Here is a 7019-nt window from a genome sequence, read left to right as displayed (position 1 = left end):
CTTGGTCCAGAAGGAAGTCATTGTATGAAGTGCCAGGAAGGCAACACCCTCTATTCAAGCACAGATCGGTAATTCACTGGCGCAACAAACATTTTCATTTTCATATCCGAATTGGGAAAGTACCAAAACAGTCCACTTCAGGATTATTTACAGATGCAGTCTTTATGACCTCAAAACAGAGACTTTCAAAGCAAAACAAAACCTGTCTTCAAAAGGGGGTGAGGGATTCCTCGCTTTCATTCTCAAGACAGAAGTAAATTCTCTCCTGCCCATGGAAAACAAGTGGTTTTGTCAGCAAATGGCATGCGAAAATGTCAAAGCATCTTGAAAGAGAGATCGGTCACCACTCATTCTTTTCTAGTCAGGTATGAGGGATTTTAATGTGATCAGATGGCATTCTACCAGTGCAGTAAATGGAGAAGCATGGGCATTCAACTGCTCTTAACCTCTGTGGCAGTGTTTCCCAACCTTGGCAACTTGATGAGATCTGGACTTCAACTCCCAGAATTCCCCAGCCAGCATTCGCTGGCTGGGGAATTCTGGGAGTTGAAGTCCAGATCTCTTCAAGTTGCCAAGGTTGGGAAACACTGCTATATGGCAGTGTTTTTCAACCAGTGTGCTGCGGCACACTAGTGTGCTGTGAGACATGGTCAGATATGCCGCGAAGCTCAGAGAGAGAAAGAAAACGAGACAGAAAGAGAAAGCAAGAGAGAAAACAAGAGAGAAAGAAAGAAAGAGAGAGAAAGCAAGAGAGAGAGAAAGAAAACGAGACAGAAAGAGAGAAAGCAAGAGAGAAAACAAGAGAGAAAGAAAACAAGAGAGAAAGAGAAAGCAAGAGAGAGAGAAAGAAAACGAGAGAAAGAAAGAAAGCAAGAGACAAAAAAACGAAAGAAAGAAAGATAAAGAGGGAGGGAAGGTGGGAGAGAAAGAGGGAGGGAGAGAAAGCAAAAAAGGAAGGAAGAAAGAAAGAGAGGGATGGAGAGAAAAAAGAAAGGGAGAGAAAGAGGGAGGGAGGGAAATAGAGCGGAAGGGAGGAAGAGAGAATTTTTTTGTCCAAACTTTTTACACCCCCCCCCCCCCCGCTCAATGTGCCCCATGGTTTTGTAAATATAAAAAATGCCGCGGCTCAAAAAAGGTTGAAAATCACTGCTCTATGGTATAGGCCAGTGGTGGCGAACTTTTTTTCCCTTGGGTGCCAAAAGTACATGCACACACACTATCGCACCTGCACGAGTGCCCACACCCATAATTCAATACCTGGGGAGGGCGAAAATTGCCTCCCTTGCCCTCCCGGAGGCCCTCTGCAGGCCCGAAACAGCCTGTTTCCCAACTTCCGGTGGGCCCGATAGGCCCGTTTTTTACCCTCCAGAGCTCCAGAGACTTCCTTGGAGCCAGGGGAGGGTAAAAATACCCCCCAACCCCTGGAGGTCCTCCAAAACCAAAAATGCCCTCCCAGAGCCTCCGTGTGAGCCAAAAATCAGCCGGGCGGTGCATACATGTGTGGCCATACATGCCAGCAGATATGGCTCCGCGTGCCACCTGTGCCATAGGTTCGCCATCACTGGTATAGGCTTCTACCTATGTATGTTTCATCAAATTCCAATTTCTGCCAGCAATGTTCAATGCATCACTTCTGCTGCTATGTATCCCATAGCTACTCAGTAAAACATGGAACCTTCCAGGATCTGCAGTTGAGGGACCACTTGGGGTCAGTTGCATCTGACGTACTCATAATCACATTCTAGTGACTTGACAAATCTTGTGATGGAACTACAGTACTCAAATTTTATGGGATCAATTCCCAGGTATATATTCTTTAAAAAAAGATCAATAAATGACTGGAAGAAGTTATTCGTCTTCTGCCCTTGTGAAGTTAGTGACAACTGATAAAAATGGATGCGACAAAAGTCAAAACCAATTCTTTGCCCTATTCCACCAGACCCAAATTGACCCACTTTGTCCCAGGTAAAGGCCCCCTGCAATCCCATTTAACCAAAGAGTAGAACCAACTCAACAATATAGTCCAGGAGTTGCCAAGGCAATTGCAAGGTAGGAAAATCCCAACTTGCTATCTTAGGTGCTAATGACCTCAGCACTGGACTTCACCAGCTGTGTTCCCCTCATGAAAGGTCCACTTTGTCTAATAGAAGACTTAACCCCAGGGACAGAATAAGGATCTACCTAGTTTTCCAAACTGGCCTGCCAAGAATATCTCAAGGATTTCCCCACCTTCTACAAAAGTAAAACATTTCCTCTTGTAAAGCTGCTTGCCAATAATCCTTGCAATAAACACAGTAGTTGTCAATGTTGTGTTCCTTTAATAGACTGAGTCCACAACTTAGTAAACATGGTTTAACCACATGCTTTAATACGAAGCAAATATGTTTTTAATAGGAAAGTGAAAGTGAACAAGGGAACACAATCTGAAGTTAGTTGGGGGAAAGATCCAAAGCAACATGAGAAAATATTATTTTACTGAAAGAGTAGTAGATCCTTGGAACAAACTTCCAGCAGACGTGGTTGGTAAATCCACAGTAATTGAATTTAAACATGCCTGGGATAAACATATCCATTGTAAGATAAAATACAGGAAATAGTATAAGGGCAGACTAGATGGACTATGAGGTCTTTTTCTGCCGTCAGTCGTCTATGTTTCTACCTACAATTATAGTTTATTGCAGATGTTTCCTTTGGGTTGTGACTGATTTATTTTGTTATAAGATAAAAGTAAAGGTTCCCCCCCCCCCCACATGTGTGCTAGGGGTGGTGCTCATCTCCATTTCCAAGCCAAAGAGCCAGATATCTGAAGATGTTTCCATGGTCATGTGGCTGGCATTACTCAATACTAAAGGCACACAGAGCACTGTTACCTTCCCACCAAAGTGGTCCCTATTTTTCTACTTGCATATTTTATATGCTTTCAAACTGCTAGGTTGGCAGAAGTTGGAACAAGTAATGGGAGCTCACCCCATTTTTGTTGTTAGCCGCCCCGAGTCTTCGGAGAGGGGCGGCATACAAATCTAATAAATACAATATATAATACATAGAAACATAGAAGACTGACGGCAGAAAAAGATCTCATGGTCCATCTAGTCTGCCCTTCTACTATTTCCTGTATTTTATCTTACAATGGATATATGTTTATCCCAGGCATGTTTAAATTCAGTTACTGTGGATTTACCAACCACTTCTGCTGGAAGTTTGTTCCAAGGATCTATTACTCTTTCACTAAAATAATATTTTCACATGGCGCTAGGGATTCAAACCGCTGAACTGCCAACCACTTGATCAACAAGCTTAGCGTCTTAACCACTGAGCCACAGAGTTATTTTGCTTAGAGATCTCTAACCTACAGTAAAAATGTTGGTCCTTGATTTATGACCATAATTGAGCCCAACATTTCTGTTGCTAAGTGAAAAAACTGTTAAGTGAGCTTTCCCCAATTTACCACCATTTTCCCATAGTTGTTAAGTGAATCACTGCATTTGTTAAGTTAGTAACCCAGTTGTTAGATGAATCTAGCTTCCCCATTGACCTGGTTTGTCAGAAGATCCCAAAAGTGGCCACATGATTTTGGGACATGGCAACCATTGTAAATATGAACCAGTTGCAAAGCATTTGAATTTTGATCACATGTGCATGGGAATGTTGCAATGGTTGTAAGTGTGAGAAACAGTCGTAAGTCTTTTTTTTCTGTGTCACTGTAACTTTGAGCAGTTACTGAATGACCTGCTGTAAATCAAAGACTACCTCTATTCTGCCGAGAGTGTTACAGGCCTACAAAGTTATAATTAAGGGAAGCTGCTCTATGGAGTAAACTGAAAGCTCACCCCCTTTGGATTGCAATTTGTCAAATCTGAAGACTGTGAAATGTCTATGGAGACATACATCCAGTCGTCCAGGTCATGGTTGTCCTGAAGATGCTTCTACAAGATGAGAAAGAAGAGAAGCTAAATGTCTTAAAAGAAAATCCAGTCACGGGTTTTAATCAAGACTGAATAAACCACAATTGGTTGAATTCATACACTGCGTTCAGCCAAAATCAAATTATAAGAATAAATAAATAAATAAACAAATAAATAAATAAATAAATAAATAAATAAATAATAATTTATTAGATTTGTATGCCGCCCCTCTCCGGAGACTCGGGGTGGCTATATACCAATAATACCTAAATACCTATAATAAAGTGCCAAGCTACCAAAAGTAGACTTCTCTCTCTCTCTCTCTCTCTCTCCCTCTCTCTCTCCCCCCCTCTCTCTATCACTGCAAACCTGCCTTCCATTGAGGAACTGTATACTACACAACTCAAAAAGAGGGCTGTGAAAAGACACCTCACATCCTGGACACAAACAGCTTCAACTCTACCCTCAAAAGGACGCTATAGAGTTCTGCACACCAGAACAACTGGACACAAGAACAGTTTCCTCCCCCGCCCCGAATGCCATCACTCTGCTAAACAAATACTGTAATTCCCTCACCACTGTAAAACTAAGTCTGCATAATAATAATAATAATAATAATAATTATTATTATTATTATTATTTATTAGATTTGTATGCCGCCCCTCTCAGAGGACTCGGAGTGGCTCACAACAAATAAAACATCATATACAAATCCAATGTTAAAACAGTTTTTAAAAACTCCTATTAAAAACAGTCATACAACCCACACATACCATACATAAAGTCAAGGCAGCAAGGATATATCAATTCCTCCATGCCTGGTGACATAGATGAGTTTTCAAAAGTTTGTGAAAGGCAAGGAGGGTGGAGGCAGTCCTAATCTCCGGGGGGAGCTGATTCTAGAGGGCCGGGGCCGCCACAGAGAAGGTTCTTCCCCTGGGTCCCGCCAGACGGCATTGTTAGACTCAGGATGGCTTACATGTTAGCAATAGCACTTTTTAACAGAGCCAGCCTATTGCCCCCACAATCCGGGTCCTCATTTTACCCACCTCAGAAGGATGGAAGGCTGAGTCAACCTTGAGCCAGTGATGAGATTTGAACCGCTGACCTTCAGATCTAGTCAGCTTCAGTGGCCTGCAGTACAGCACTCTACCTGCTGTGCCACCCCGGCTCTATTATTATTATTATTATTATTATTATTATTATTATTATTATATTATTATTATTATCTTTTCCTTTATGTACACTGAGAACATGTGCACCAAAGACAAATTCTTTGTGTGTCCAATCACAATTCACCAATAAAATTCTATTGTATTCCATTCTATTCTATTCTAGCCTAATCTATTCTAGTCTATTTGCTATTCTAATCTATTCTCTATTCTAGTCTATTCTTTGTTTATTTGTTTATTGTTAGAGTTGAAAGGGACCATGAAGGCCATCGAGTTCAACCCCCTGCCCAAGCAAGAACCCTATAGTACACCAGTCAACTGGTAGTTCAATTGTCTCTTAAAAATGTCCAGAGTGTTGGAGTTCACAAAGTCCGCTGGTAGGTTGTTCCATTGGTTGATCGCTCTGACCGTCAGGAAGTTCCTCCTCATCTCCATGTTGAATCTCTCCTTGGTCAGCTTCCAGCCATTGTTCCTCGTCCGGCCCTCTGGTGCCCTGGAAAATAGTGACCCCCTCCTCTCTTCTCTATTCTATTCTATTTTCTATTCTATTCTATTCTCTATTCTATTTTTTATTCTATTCTATTCTCTATTCCAGTGTTTTTCAACCAGTGTGCCGCTGAGCACCGTGGACGCCTGGGAGGGCGAAGGGGTGGATGTGGCTGCTGCCTCTTAGCTGCAGAGCTGGATGGGGGTGGAGGTGAAGGCAACGGCGGAGTCCGCGCTGGGGCCATGCGGGGCCGCTGATCCAGGGGGCCGTGGACCGGCAAGCCGCCCTCCCCTCTCTCTTTGCTCTCTCTCTCTTTCTCTCTGTTGCTGGTGTGGTGTATGAAAGAGAAAGAGAGAAAAAGGAGGAGAGAAAGCAAGAGAGAAAGAGAGAGAAAGAAAGCAAGAGGGAGAGAGAGAAAGAAGGCAAGAGAGAGAGAAAGAAAGCAAGAGAGAGAGAAAGAAAGCAAGAGAGAGAGAAAGCAAGAGAAAGAGAGAGAAGGAAAGCAAGAGAGAGAAGGAGAGAGAGAAAGCAAGACAGAGAAAGAAAGAGTGTGTGTGAGAGAGAAAGCAAGAGAGAGAGAGAGAAAGCAAGAAATAGAGAAAGAGAGAGGAAGAGAGAGAGAAAGAGGGAGAAAGCAAGAGAGAAAGAGAAAGCAAGAGAGAGAGAATGAGAAGGAAAGCAAGAGAGAGAAAGCAAGAGAAAGAGAGAAGGAAAGCAAGAGAGAGGAGAGAGAAAGCAAGAGAGAGAAAGCAAGAGAGAGAAAGAGTGTGTATGAGAGAGAAAGAAAGAGAGAAAGAGAGAAAGAAAGAGAGAGAAAGAAAGAGAAAGAAAGAAAGAGAGAAGGAAAGCAAGAGAGAGAGAGAGACAAAGTGTGTGAGAGAGAAAGCAAGAGAGAGAGAGAAAGAGTGTGTATGAGAGAGAAAGCAAGAGAAAGAGAGAAGGAAAGCAAGAGAGAAAGAGAGAGAGAAAGAGAGAAAGAAAGAGAGAGAAAGAAAGAGAGAAGGAAAGCAAGAGAGAGAGAAAGAGAGAAAAAGTGTGTGAGAGAGAAAGCAAGAGAGATAGCAAGAGAGACAGAGAAAGAGAGACAGAGAAAGAATGCAAGAGAGAGAGAAAGCAAGCAGGAGAGAAAGGGGGGAAGGAGGGAGAGGGAAAGAGCAAAAAAGAGAGGAAGGAAGGAAGAAAGAAGGATGGAGAGGGGGGAAGAAAGAGGGAGGTAGAGAGAAATAGGGCGAAAGGGAGGAAGAGAGGGGTTTTTGTCCAAACTTTTTTTAGCCCCCCCCCCCCCCCCCCAAATGTTCCCCAGGATTTGAGCGGCTCAAAAAAGGTTGGGAAACACTGCTCTATTCTATTCTCTATTCTATTTTTTATTCTATTCTATTCTCTATTCTATTCCATTCCATTCTATTCATTTCAGCAAGCAGGAAAAGCAAAATCCCCCAAAGCCCTCACACCTAC

The sequence above is a fragment of the Erythrolamprus reginae genome, chromosome 1 (assembly GCF_031021105.1).
Source record: "Erythrolamprus reginae isolate rEryReg1 chromosome 1, rEryReg1.hap1, whole genome shotgun sequence".
Classification (NCBI taxonomy): Eukaryota; Metazoa; Chordata; class Lepidosauria; order Squamata; family Dipsadidae; genus Erythrolamprus; species Erythrolamprus reginae.
The sequence above is the reverse complement of the archived record's forward strand: the minus strand, read 5'-3'. Positions refer to the sequence as shown.